The sequence below is a fragment of the Macrobrachium nipponense genome, chromosome 46 (assembly GCF_015104395.2).
Source record: "Macrobrachium nipponense isolate FS-2020 chromosome 46, ASM1510439v2, whole genome shotgun sequence".
NCBI lineage: Eukaryota > Metazoa > Arthropoda > Malacostraca > Decapoda > Palaemonidae > Macrobrachium > Macrobrachium nipponense.
In genome coordinates this window covers 6,933,434-6,948,433 of record NC_061106.1, presented here as the reverse complement: position 1 = coordinate 6,948,433, position 15,000 = coordinate 6,933,434, and the positions used below count along the sequence as shown (strand labels likewise).

General features: G+C 40.6%; 1 protein-coding gene across 1 annotated transcript in view; it reads left to right on the top strand.

Moving 5' to 3' along the window:
- Window positions 1-15,000, top strand: part of LOC135214544 (uncharacterized) — a 528,710-nt gene that overhangs the window by 14,094 nt on the left and 499,616 nt on the right. The window lies entirely within an intron of this gene.

Sequence of the window (15,000 nt, the reverse complement as noted above, 5' to 3'; positions counted from 1 at the left end):
GTCAAAACAAGGTACTTTTGCAAATTATGCACCGGACATAAAGGATGATGACCTCCTTTATCATCCTTAATTAAGTCTAGTGATAAAAATCGGTTCACGTCTGGAATTAGGACGTTCATTCTTGGCCACCAAAAAATTAGGATTAGGAAACAGTCTGACCCCCTCTGAAGAAAAATCAAGACATTCATCGGACCTCAGTAGTGAATGGATTTCACTAATCCTACTTCCTGTAGCCAAGAGATTAGAAACAATGTAATGTATAAACTATCTTTAACACAAGGGTTCTCTTGGAACCTTGAAGACAATGCAAAGTTTAAAACCTTATCTAAGGACCAAGAAATTTTTGTACGAGGAATATTGGGTTTGATGTTAAAAAGGGCTTTGATAAATTCTGGAAATGGATGAACCGATACATCAATATTAAAAGCCAATTTTAAGAGGTTTAGATAATGCAGACTTATAAGTTGAAATTGTGTAGGAGATAAATGTCTGTCATAAAAAAACGGTTTCTCAGAAAAGCTAAAATAGTTTCCACTGAAATCTTACTAATATTATTAGATTTAATAAAATGACAAAAACAAAGAGTTCCACACAGTCTGATATTGTCTATTGGTAGAAGTTCTTAAGGATTTATTAAGATTCTTGCTGAATCACTAGAGTATAGCTTGCTATAAATCCTAATCATAAAATCCAGCAAGCTAGTTGGAGGAGAATCTTTGAGGCACACAAGCAACGATTCCTCCCAACTAGTTGCGAGAGCACTGGATTTGGGATTATGAGTCTTTCTTTTGCCCTTGCTTGCAATAGAGGGAACCATGGCTGGGCAGTCACATGTGCTTTTTTTTTTTTTTTTTTTTTTATCAGCATTGCTTTTTTTTTTGTTTTCCCCATGAAGCTTTCCAAATAACTGAGAACTCTGAGGATCATCTTTGTTGGAGGAAACAGGTAAATTACTTGCCACCTGTTCCAGTCCAATGTGAAGGCATCGACCCCTACTGCTTGAGAGTCGATCACTGGAGAAACAAAGAGAGGTAACTGGGAATTCTCTCTCGTCGCAAAAAGATCTATTTGGGGCATCCCCAACTGGGAGCAAACATAGTGGAAGGATGTCTGATCCAGAGACCACTCCGATGGTATTGGATGGCTTCTGGATAACGCATCTGCAATCACATTTCTCACCCCTGCCACGTGAAACGCTGTCATCATTAGGTTTCTCCTCTGAAGAAGCCTCAGAATAGAAAGAGTCCACTCGTTTAGAGGCTTTGATTTCGCAGACCCCTTCCTGTTCAGACAGGCCACTGCTGTTGCGTTGTCTGAATGTAATCTGAAGTGGATCCCTGCTGGAGATTCAGCTTCTTGATGGCGATATACACTACAGCTATCTCTAAAATATTTATATGGCAAGCTGAAAGAGGATGAGACCATACCCCCTGAAACATTTGCCCTGCAGATGTGTGAATCCCCCAGCCTGTCTGGGAGGCATCTGTGTATACATCCAGACTGGGTGGAGGTGGACGGAAAGAAATCACTGCCGAGAAAATCTCTGGATGCATCCATCTTTCTAGAGCCCTCTTGATGAAAGGAGGGAACGGACATAACTGATCCCTTTGCTTTCTGTTGGCATTCTTGATTAAAAAGTGATTCAGGCCCTTTAAAAGGGCTTTGCCCACAGGGTCGACTATCGAGGCAAACTGGAGCCTTCCCAATATCTGCTCCACTTGCCGACGAGACACTGATGTTCGCTTCAAAAATAAAGAAAGGGTTCGAGATAGAGACAAGACCTTGTCTCTCGGCAGATACAGGGTACCAGCAAGTTGTGTCCCAAACCACCCCCAGGCCACTGGAAAGTCTGTTCCGGAGTTAATCTTGATTTTTCCCTGTTGATGAGAAACCTCTCCTGGACAGGGTCTGTAAAGCAATCTTTGTTGCCTTTAAACAATCTGCCTTTGAATTCGCCCATATCAGCCAGTCGTCCAGTATACCAATAACGGATACCTTTCTGCCTGAGTTCCCTCAGAATTGGACGACAGATCTTCGTGAATACTCTCGGAGCGATGTTGAGGCCGAAAGGTAGAGCTTTGAAACGAAACTTCTTCCCTTCTAGACTGAATCCGAGGAACTTCCTGTAATATGGGTGTATCGGAATATGCCAATATGCGTCTTTCAAGTCGATGGAGGTGGCAAAAGCTCCTATTGGCAACAACAACCTTACGTCTTGCAAAGTTGTCATTCTGAAGGTTGGACATTGTATTGATTTGTTGAGGGTTGACAAGTCTAAGATGATCCTTCTTTTGTTTGTATCTTTTTTCGGGACTGAAAATAAAGGGCCCTGAAAGAGGAGGGAGGTCGTCTCCTCTATTGCCCCAGCCTTCATCATGTCTGAAATAAATTCTTGGAGTTGTGGATTTGAAGCCTGAAAGAATGGACGGAAGGTGGTGGAGGGCTGCACCACTTCCACGTCAGCCCCTTCTTTATGATTTTGTGAGACCATGAATCTCTTGTCCAATGTTGATGAAAGTATTGGAGTCTCCCGCCAACCCTCAAATTCCTAAAATGATTTACCCCCTCCCCTAGGAGACTGGTTACGTTTAGGGGTGCTTGGGGACCTCGTACCTCTGCCATGAGGATTACGTTTTCCCCGACCTCTTGGGGTACCTGGGGGACGTCTGTTAGGAGATGAGGAAGAGTACTGGTTCTGGTAATTCCTTCTGTAGTTACCAAAGTTCTGATTTCCCTGTTGCTGGTCCCGTTTTGAGGCTGTTGCTGTAGTTGTTGTTTCTCTTGTTGATGGTTCTTTTGGCGCTTTGAAGTCCTGGGTCTTTGTTGTGAGGAAGGGCGCTTTGTAGCGGAATTCCTAAAACCAAGCATGGTCAGCATTGACTTGGCCTGATGATCAGCTTGGGTGACTACTTCCTCCAAGGCATCCTTATGAAACAGGTCCTTTGAAAGTGATCTGAACTGAGGAGCTTTAAAACCAGAGTATTTTCCATAAAAGCAGCCCCGAAGTGCGAGCTTCCTCAATTCGTATTTCTTTCTCGCAAAGATGTTATAGGCTGTCCACAACGGCTGTAAGGACATCTTTAGCAAAGCGTAGAGAGCTGAAGAGTTGAGATCCTCTTTAGGGGTCTGTCTGGCTAGTGCTTCCGCTGCGATAGTCATGTTTAACGAGCTGAGGAAGTTCTGACGTGCGCCCCACTCGTCTTGAATAGCATTCTTAGGAAGTGGCTGTAATCTGTCTGAGTTGAACAAGGTGGCCGGTTCCATGAGAGCAAATTCTCCCCTCTCAAATGTCTTAACATATTCCATAGATGTTATGGGAGAAATAGAGTCGGGGATAAAATTTGCGGGACAGGAGGCCTCGTCCCATGATACTTTTGCATTCCTAGTTATAGCCTTGAACCAGGAAGATGAGGAAGCAAAAAAGGATGATACTATTGAAGAATCATCTAGATGCACGACTACTGCCCTTTCCACTCCCCTCGAACCTGGAGGATGAAAGGGGCTATCTGTCCATTCTGAGATAGCAGCAGGATCAGATGCAAGACGATCAAAAAGGGCCTCATAAGCTTGGCGGACTGGGATGATGCCCTTTATTTTCTTGGATGAGCCAGATCTCTTTTTGAACCTCCAAATGGGACGCTCATAGGAATGTTCATCAACGTCTACTGAAAGGGGGCCAAAGAGCGTCCCATCAGCAAAGACTATGGATCCGGGATCCACACCCAAGGACATTCCATCCTTGAATGGTTGCCAGCCCTCTGGAACAAGATCCATTGATAGCTTCTGAATAGGAGGGTCAGCAAAGGAGACCATTGAGGGATGAGGACAAATCTCATCTGATGCATGAACCTGTGCCATTACTTGTTCCACCACCACCTCCCGAGAGGAAGGAATTGGAGAAGCTGTAGATGTCTTCTGAACCTGTACTTCCTGAGTGTTTCTAACTAATGAAGTATTCTTCTGGATAGAGGTGGCGCCAGAAGAAGAACATAGTTAGATTTCTTAAGGGATGTTCCTCTAGAGCAACAATCCTCTGTTGCATATCCCTAATTGCATCAAGGATAATCTCCAAGGCATCCTGCGAATTAGACTGAGAGGGCGGCGCCCTTGAGTGGCAGGGGCTAACTGGACCAGGAGGGCGACTGTGTAAGGGCGGCAGAGGTAGAACATTCTTCTTGAGTCACTGCTGAAGAATTGGAATCTTTGGATGAGGCATCCTTCTTAGAACCTTGGGAAGACGAAGCGGCAGAGGATTTGGATGTCGACTTACCCTTAGAGGGTCTGGATCCACGAGATCTAGATTTGGAGCTAGATGCTGAGGATGGCTCCTTTGGCAGGGCGGCAGACTTAGTGTCAGAGGTCTTATTTTGTTTAGGGGGTTCTTTAAAGGCGGCAGGTGTAGGCTTAGAAATTTGCAGTGGTTGAGGTTCCAGTGTTGCGTCCGGCAGGTTACGAGATGCATCGACTTCGAGAACCACCTCGGAGATAGAGGATGCAGGAGAACCCGCGAAGTGGAACAAGGGCTGAGTCTCTGGTGAGGGTGGCAGAGAAGAAGCCCATGAGGAAGCCACATCCTGTGCAACTGCAGATAAGGACTCCTCTTCTGGGTCCTCCATTATCTGCAAGAAAAGACACGCGTCAGAGGAACGTCTTCAGGGATAGTTCACGTAAATGAGACTAAACCTAAAAATTCAATATTCTGAGCTAAGATAAAGAAAATACCTACCCTGGATTGAGATCCAGCAGGATGAGTCAAATCCAGGCGCGGTATGTCTCTCAAATTCTGATGAACATCATGTAGTTCTTGAAACTCAGCTCTCTCGTGAGGATCAAAGAAATGGTCTTGGCCTTTCTTCCTGTATTTCGAGTTTTTCCTAAACCCGTAAATCCAGTCACTAAGAGCTTTAAAGGCAAATGCTGGCGTCTTCGGGTTGGTCCAAATTACGGGCCCTGTCCCATAGTTCATCACAGTTGCCACAAATTGCGCCATGATATTGATGATTCCTCGAACAAAAGGCATGGGTCCTGCACAAGTCGTGGGTTATGTCTTCTGTTGCGTGATTGCATTCGCGGCAGGGCATCCTGGAAGGAAGAGTTCTTAATGAGTTTAAATCATCAAAAAATCCTTTGCCGCCCAAAGGTGGCATCCCTCCTTAAGGCGCAGACAAGCATTATTGCAATTATAGTCCCGCCGCCACAACCGCAGCAATTAGCGTAATCCTATAGCTGCTACGAAAGTTGGGGGTGGGTGGGGGGGCGGCAGGATATGTAATCAAGGTATTCATTCCCTTCAAAGACCTGTCGTCCCAATCGCGGCAACTGCAGAGAGAAGGCGACCAGTATAATCCTGCGGCTACCATGAAAAAAGGGCGAGCGCGGCAGGTAAGGCTGATAAATTAACTAGGGCGGCAGGTAAGGTTGAGAAATTAACTAGGGCGGCACGTAAGGCTGATAAATAAATTAGGGCGGCAAGAAAACGCAAACAAATATATACAGACTATGTATATACATACACACACACATATATACATATATATATATATACAAATACATATATATATATATACAATATAAACTGCAGAATGGGAATGAATAAAAACACATCAAAGAAAAATATATATACGCACTAGGAGTCATTAACGCCAACGCGGCAGACATTAGCACTCTGAATTTCTGCCGCGTTACTAAAAACCATTCATGAAATGGTATGCCGCTTAAGAAAATACACGCTCAACTTAATGGAAGATGCCCTGCCGCCTTCTATCACCTATCCTGAACAGATACCTGGTTCGGGATAGAAGAGGTATCGCCAACGCGGCAGACATTAGCAATCTGAATGTCTGCCGCGTTGCTAAATCCATTCATGAAATATGCCGCTCAAGTAAATACACCCTCAACTCAAAGGACGCGGTCCTGCCGCCTTCTTCCACCTATCCTGAACAGATACCTGGTTCAGGATAGAAGAGGTATCGTACTGCACCCTCCGTGAGACAGCGCTGCCGCGAAGGACGAGATAACTCACGGGGGTTCTCCTACTCACCATCAAAAGGTTGATAGGGGGAGAACCAACGTTACCCAAAACACCCCTGGCCGAAGACCGAGAGGGGAGGGCTACACCTGGGGAGCACACCTCTAGGAAGGGGGGGGGGGGCTAGGGGGGGGTGCCTAACCATAGCCTACCCTCTAAACTGACCCTAGGTTATCCTAGAAAAGGTAAAACACGAATAAAAAACACAAACCAAATAATAAAAGCTAGGCTAACTTATCTTAGAGCATAAGTATATAAGCGAACCCCATAGTTCATTAAGGCTGACAACAAAAATGGCCGCCGCATTGGTCAGGATGAGTACACAGTCTTGACCAGCCAATTAACAACGAAATACGTATGTATTAAGCAAAAGGAAACAACCAAAATGAACTATAGGCTAAAATGAATGATTAATGATAAAAACTCACATTAGGATGAAGATAATAATCCTAAAAACTGGAAATAATTGAGAGTCACACAAAAGGTAAACACCTGTCAAGGCGAAATAGGTGAACATGGTAACGATGGGTGGAAACAGTTGATGGATGGAATGCGCTGTTCTTCTTCTTTCTTGGAACGGCTCTCCTTGCCTGTAGTGGGGAGGTTTGTCATTGGAATGGTTGTTTTCGATTAGGCAGACCTGAAATTCAAAGTCACTTCTCTCTATATACATGCTTTTAGCCTGTGAGAGAGCCCTTTGGGCGTTTTTGGTCTATTTAGACTTCTTGATAATATTTCGAGAGTCGCACCCACCTGTACAGGGGGTGAATAGTCCTCCATGAGTGACCCAGGTCTGCCCTTCGGTCAAAAATATATATTTAGGACTCGAAGGCTGCACAATGGAGTAACTACATCAGACTTTTTCAAAAGGAAGGCATATTTCTAGGGAAAAATGTAAGGAAAACTCTAAGGATCAAAGTTTAAGGGGTGTATTTACAGACCAATTACTCTACGTAGTGAAGGGCGCCAGTAGGGGCGATACATATTATGAAAACAGCTGCCTGTAGCACTGGAAACATGTGGTTGAGTTCCGACACGCGCTGAGGACTTGGAGCGCGAATCTAAGGGCCCAGAGCATCTAAGGAGAAGGGAGGTCCACCTCTCATAGCAGGTGCAACATACAAAGGATCGAACACGTGTGTGATGCCTCCAAATATTCAAGACTTGCTTTAATGTAACTCCTATGTTCTCAGAATTCCCTCAAAGGGCACTAAATGACTGAATTATTTCACAGAACTTTATTGTATTGAATGGGAGGGTGTGAAACACAGACACCGAATTACGTTCTCTCTTAGTAAAGTTTCTTAGCACTGCTAATATCGGGAGTTCGTTCAAGTAATGAGCACTATTAAATCACAGAACAAGGTTCCACTTCTTATTAGGCACTGAGAAGGAAGGGGATCCACTTCAATGTCAGAAGGTATGGTCCTGATGGTTCACGGTCATTTTGCCCACACATCAATTCGCTCACAAGAATGTTCTCCCACATATAAGACTCAATTCGCCCACATATAAGACTGATTTCACCCACATTTAAGAATCAGTTCGCCTGCGAATAAGTTCATTCTCCACACACATTCCATGTTGTCCACCGATAGCTATACATTGTTGGAGTATTCATACCATCATCACCTTGTATTTTTATTACGAGAAATAATAACGCCCCAGGCCAGAATGACACTGTGGGGCGAGAACAAACCTTGTGACAAAGAATTACTAAAGCAACTTTTAATGAAAATACATGAAATAATGAAAATGCATGCATGCAAGATTCAGCTGCGCACTGGGCCATTGAGATGAGTACACGTTTTCAGCAGCTGATACGAAGACCTCTCACCCCTCACATGCTCATCCTAGAGAGTGATTATTTTACTGTGTAAGTGTCTGTGCTTTTTCCTCTGGATCCTTCGTAGCTTTTTTCAGATAGCCTTATGTAGACAGATGTCAATTTAGTTTCTTTGTGGAGAAATCTTACAAGGAGATAAAACTAAGGTTGCATCTACCTGGATGTTTGTTTTGTCAATTGTGCCAGCCTTCAGTGTCATTATTGATACGCACAGACTGATTGAAAATAAAAAAATAAAAAAAATAAATAAATAAAAATAAATAAATCACACGCCTTCTTCCCTTTTGGGCGTAGTGTTTTGATGTGCTTAACTCTAGTAGGTGGTAATGATGACTTTCTTTGTCGTTTATTGTTAGGAAAAATAGAATCAATTCTCTTCCCGTTACATTTGCTTTGAAGATGATCATGTGGATCCATGTTCTTGAAATATACTGCATTATAGTTTGTAACTGGGCTATGGTAACTTGGTGAGAGAGACGTTCAAACATGGGAACTATATCTGTCTCGGGCAGAAATCAAAGGGCCACCACTTTACGCAAGTATTTGTACATCCCGTCATCATGTGTTTAGGCATCTTGGAGACCAACCTCTTGAACCTATATCAAAACAAAGAAATTAAATCTTGTACTGTACAAAAGTGGTAAAATTATCTCGCTAGATATATATATATATATATATATATATATATATATATATATATATATATATATATATATATATATATATATATATATGCACGAGTATATAATGTCCCACTTTTTCACTTTAAAAATCTGGTCATGTTATGTTAATAAAATTTGTTTTAAAACCACTGTTCGACAGGAATATATAAAAAGTCTGTAGGCAATTAAATTGACTAACCTTTCTCCATATTGCCAGTGTCCAATGAAATATGCATCCCTTGACCTTGGCGTTAGGCAAAACCTCAGGCAAGATTTTCCAAATTGCTTTCTCATAGTCAGCAGAACGCTCATTTGGTAGACTGGGTAAAAGTTCCTGGAAAACATTTCGGTAATCACTTTTTATTTCTTTTTTTTTTTCTTCTTTTCTTTTTTTCTCCCAGACATAAAAGCGTTGACTGTCATCAGCTGCATAAACGGGTGCCTGCATAGCTTAAATATGCCATGAATGTACCATGACTTCGCCTAGGTTAGATGTCTTATTTGCTGTGTTGTTGTTGCAAAGTTGAAGTGGCGGCGTTCATGAACTGATACATCACCTCTTAAGAAAGCCGTCGAGTACAAAATTCAGGTCTTTGGGAAGCTGTCGGTCTTCAGTATTGTCTTTGTTTGCTGTTCTTGCCAAGTGCTCTGTATTAGGCAGAATAGGGCATGGTGCATTTCCCATCTCTTGTAAAAGAACATCGTCCACTATAGCAGACACTGGTTTAAATAGGTCTTGTGCAGCCAGTTTCTTTACCTGTAATGTTACTTTAGTGGTGATCGTAGAGCCTGTTGATGGTGGATGGTTGTGACATAAGAAGCTCTTTACAAAATTTCCATTTCTGCGAGCTACTAGTGCCTTACACGGGTTACTTTTAGGACAGACAGTACACTGTCAATAAGTTACATTTGATCGCTGCTTTTTTTTATGTAAGTGTACCCATGACTGTCAACGAGCTTGTCTCTACCATGCTGTGTGCCTTTCTCAAAGAGCTGGAAAGTAACTTCACTTTCTGGCTGTGGTTCAGTATCTTATATGGCTGGGTCGTCAAATGAATCCTCTAGTTCCATTGGGAAGTCAGTCAGGTCATCAGTTGAACACTCTTCAACTGCAGGGACACCAATGGCCTGGCACCTTGATGTGGTGGTGGGGCTTGTGGGATGCAAGGATGAACTGGGCTACAGTAGCGGAATAGTGGCCTATCCTGGTAGGTCTAACCATGCTACACAGGCCAGTTCTGAGCATCCAGACTAAGCTTGGTACACTTTTGAGCCTTCTCCTATTTTCAATCCTTAACTTCTTCCCCTATCAGGAGTGACCATTAGTTGACAACCTTGGACCTACATTGGATTACGGCTCTTGACTGCTTCTCTGATTTGATGGAGTGTGAAGAGGACTGACATGTCTCTCCACCCGTAGAATTCAAGTACCTGACGTGCCCAAGCGAGGGGAAAGTCTTATGTCAAACAAGGCCCCCAGAGCTGGGTCAGATCTCGACGGACTGATGACGCCTCAAGTTCTGGGAGCCATATGTACAACCAGGTTGTACCCTCTAGGGGTGGCGTAGCCACTTAAAGTCGCATAACATATCCCTCCCTTGTTGGGCTCTGTTTTACTTAGGAATATGGTGGGTGGGGGACTACCTGGCTGAAATAATACAGATACTTGTATCTATGGATAATGCCTTAACCCACATTGTTGACCACCCTGGATCGAACGTGAAACTGGCTCAGGAAAGTGTAAATAAAGAAGTTAACGATGATTCCAGATCCATACCCATATCAAACATAGTAACTGTGGAACCATACTCAATGCCACAAAAAGAGATTCCTCCAGTAACAAATGAAAAAATGGAAAATATTAACAGATTTCGAAATAGACGACCTAAATACAGACCAGATCCTACATTGGTACCCTTTGACTCATTATTTGGATATGGCACTTGGCCAAGACACTTGGTTTTTCAAACAGAAAGCGAACTGACCGGTGCTAAATTTGAGAATATTTTATTAGCTCGGTACCCGACCAAAGAAATGACATTTAGATCTATAACAAAAAAAAAATGGATAGTGAAAGCTACCACAAAACTCCAATCAGAAAATTACCAAATGCTTAATAATATGAATGGATAAATGTCACGGTCGAAAGACATGACAAATTGAAGAGTATTGAGGGAACAGTAATGTTACCACTCAATAATGATTGTGATTTCTACCAGATGAGACATTGTTATCGAACTCATTAAAAATTAGATATCCCAATATTGGAAACGTAAAAGTATATGAAATCCCAAATAAAAGACATCATTGAAAAAAATTGAGAATAGCTAAATTTAAATTTGAAGGCCAGACTCTTCCACCTAATATTAAAATAGAAGGCCAGAGAAGAGAGGTATTACCCCAAGTACCAAAGTTTCTTCAATGCACAAACTGCTCTAAATATGGTCATACTAAAAGCAAATGTAGAAATGAACCAGTTTGTGCATTCTGTGGTTCAGAACATGAAACCACTTGGAATTGCGGAGTTCCAAAATGTTGTAATTGTGGACAAGACCACTATGCGAGATCAAAGAATAAGCAGGTCTGGCATGTCAATTCCAGAATGAAAGCAAGAATTAAAATCAAGAGGTTTAATGGACCCTGCTAGAAATAAATCATATCGAGATGCCAAGAAACATTTTATAATACCTGGAAAAACAAACGAAAAACAGACAACAAGGTCAACAAACAGAAATTAACAAAAAGTCTCTTGGAGAATCTAGCAATACAGAACTAATAAGCAACCCTAATGAAATACTAATGAAAGATGAAGAATTGTCATCTCTAGACCCTGGAAAGGAAGATGAAGCTGACCAAACAATAAGAAAACGAGGTAGAGAAATAATTTTTCCCCAAAAAACTCAAGTTAATACTAATGACATCAAGAAGAAGAAAATGCCAAAAATCAACAGGAAAACGTCCCCTAATTTAGATAATATTGATGAAATAAGTCCTTCACTAGTCTTTACAAGTAAATTTAAAGTAATGAATTTTTCCCCTATTTTTTCAAAGTAAATTTGAAGAAATGAACCCTTCACCAGTCTTCCAAAGGAAATTTAAAGACAAAATTCAATCAATCCAAGGAGGACAAAACGATAATTGTGAATGTCGACAGTGTATCCAAGAAGGCGTAACACGTAACACCTCAAACCAAATCTCACCATGAACGGTGTGGATGCCATACATGTTTTTTGCAAGATTGCAAAGAAACGAAACCCTTAAATAAAGAAAGATTGATAAACGTGATAACGAATTTCTTAGCTAGAAAAGAGAATATCTCAAGTCGGCTAGAATTACGCAACAAAGATTGTATGTGTATTAGACACTTACAATACTATCGTGGGAGTAAGATAGCAGCATTAGACAATTTCTTAGCCAATCTAGAAGAAATTAAATTCAGTACTGAGTCAGAGTTAACAAAGAAATGTCAAAAAACCAAAAAGAAAATTAAAGCTAATTAAGTGAATAGTTACCCATAGTAATATATATATATATATATATAATATATATATATATATATATATATAACCAACTATGCAAGATAATCATTTAACTTTCATTCCATTCAAATATACTATTATCCAATGGAACATGAACGGTCTGAAAACACGAATGCACTTGGGTGAAATACAAAGACTTCTAAAGTAACATGAACCCATTAATATGTAATTACATTCTGACATCCTCCGTTTCAGGAAAAGGCAAGTTAGGAGCAGCAATATATGCTCATAATCGTGTGACCTATGATAAAGTCATAGTTAATAATAATTTATTTCAAATATCTTCAATTCGCCTGCATATAAAAAACAAATCTAGCATTTTAGTCTGTAGTTTATATAATCTTCCTAATGAAAATTATGATATGGCTCAATTATCAAACATTTTATCACAGTTCGATGAGCCAATTTTAGTTTTAGGTGATTTTAATGCTCACCACCCTTTATGGGATGCCAGTACCATCGACGCAGATAGAGCAGGTAAAGACATAAAAATCTAATACTTAATTACAATTATTAATGTTTGAATGAAAATGAAATCCCAACATACTTTTCAAAGACTCATGGTACCCTATCATCTGTGGACCTGTCAATTTGTTCCACTTCGTTAGTAGACAGATTAGAATGGAATACTCTGGATGACCTTTATACCAGTGATCACTACCCAATCGTAATCACGTCTTGAAGATAATCATTTACAATTTATACCAAAATTTAATTTTAAAAAAGCTGATTGGGAAAAGTATAAAGTAGTTAACAAAAATGTTTCCCCTTTCCAAAGTAACAATGATCACAATGAAATTAATTCATATTTTACAGATTTCGTAATTAGTTCTGGAAACAAATCGATACCAATGACAACTTGTAAGACAAAAATAAATCCTGTTCCATGGTGGTCTAGAGAACTTTCAGCAATTATCAAACTGAAGTACAAAATGAGTAGACGATTAGACAGACTAAACCAAAGATATAACAAATTATATAAAAGTAATAGATATACATTGGAAGGGTTAGTATTAAGAGCTATGGAAATTGATTATATCAATTGCACAAGACTGGGTGGGAATTGCAAGTGCTTTGAAAAACCGAAGGTTGAAAAGTATGATGGAATTCTTGCTCTACTTTATGGACTTGGAACTACGCTAATTGAGTATGAGTGAAAGAAAAAAGTGAAGATGTAGAGGTGAAAAGATTGCATAGTATACGAAGAATAAGAATTGAAATGTTGAGTTATGTGCAAACAATTAAAGAAAAGGTAAAAAGGTTAGTATACATGAATGCATTAGAGAGGATAACTGATATTGTAAAAGAGAAGTGTAAAATTTGGATGATTTAAAAGGAATGAAGAAAGGAAACCTAGAAAGTGTTGTACAGATGGTGTGAAAGCGGCATCTGAAAGGAAGGTTCACAATATCCCGGAGGCTAAATAGTAAGCCGAAGATAAAAGTGGATAGCTTATCGTAAGTAATTTTTCGATAGGCTACTGGTGATCTTTTTTAGTAGGTGCATAAAGGCATGAAGGGACTATTGTTGTTGTAGAATTTTGTACAACTATTGATCGGTCGGTTGAAGCTTGAATGTAGGAGTGTGTGTGTGTGTGTGTGTGTGTGTGGGTGGCGGTGGGGGGGAAAGAAATGGGCGTTGGCAGGACATATAATGAGAATGTCAGATAGATGGACAAAAAGAATAACGAAATGGGCCCCTAGAGATTGCAAACGAAGCAGGGGAAGGAAGAAAAGATGGATTGGCGGGCTAGGAAAATTTACGGTTATAGAATGGCATAGAAAGACCACAAATAGACGAGAGTGGAAGGACATGTCTGAGGCCTTTGTCCTGCAGTGCACTAACAACGGCTGATGATGATGATGATATATATTATATAATTATATTATTATAATATATATATATATATATATAATATATATATATATATATATATATATATATATATATATATATATATATATATAGATTCCTGTGTGAAAAATGAAAGTCTGCGTGAAATACTGTTGCGACAGATATTTCATAGATACTAGTATCAAAATTTTCGTATTCATGAGTTGGTGAAAACCTACGATGCATGAATGAGTCTTAAGGCATCGAAACATAAGTTATTATGTGATGTTAATAGAAGTGGTTCTGAAACTGAAAAGGGATACCTATCAAATTAAGCGTTGGTCGTTAAATGGAATGATTGACCTCGTCTGCCCTTTGACGTTTCTAATTAACTTGGAAGTGTGGTGACGTTCCGGTGATTTGTCGAAAAGACAGGCAATTTTACTTTTGGTTCCAAGTCTTTGGGGAATATTAACTAGGTTTATGACGTAAAGAATTTTATTTTTACTGTTGTTTTTAGTCGAGTGCGTTCACATATTAAAAGCAAGAAAGAGTGTCTTATGAAATGTCTCACTCCAGTGAGCTGATAATTACTAGTATGAGGTCCTTCCATTTTAGTGGTGTAACTGTTGAATGAATAAAGGGCACTTGTTTATGTTTTTCTCTCCCTGCCTCTCTGCCCCAGCTTAGCTTGCGCCAACAAACCGGTTGAACCCCTGAAGGGGAGAAGGGGGCCGTGGGGGGGGGGGGGGGGGGGGGGGGCGGTTTTTAGTGCCGTCAGTGCACCACTTGAACTGCAGACATTACTTAAGGTTTTTGCAGCGTGCCTTCGGCCTCTAGCTGCAATCACTTTCGTTCCTTTTACTGTACTCCTTTCATATTTTCTTCCATCTTACTTTTCACCCTCTCTTAACAATTAATTCATAGTATAACTGCTAGGTTTTCCTCCTGTTACGCTTTTCAAACCTTTTATGGTCAATTTCCGGTTCAGCACTGAATGACCTCGTAGGTCCTAGTGCTTGGCCTTTGGCCTATATTCCATATTCAGTGCAATTCGAACAACGCTTGACAATTTCGGTTGACAGAAGTGCG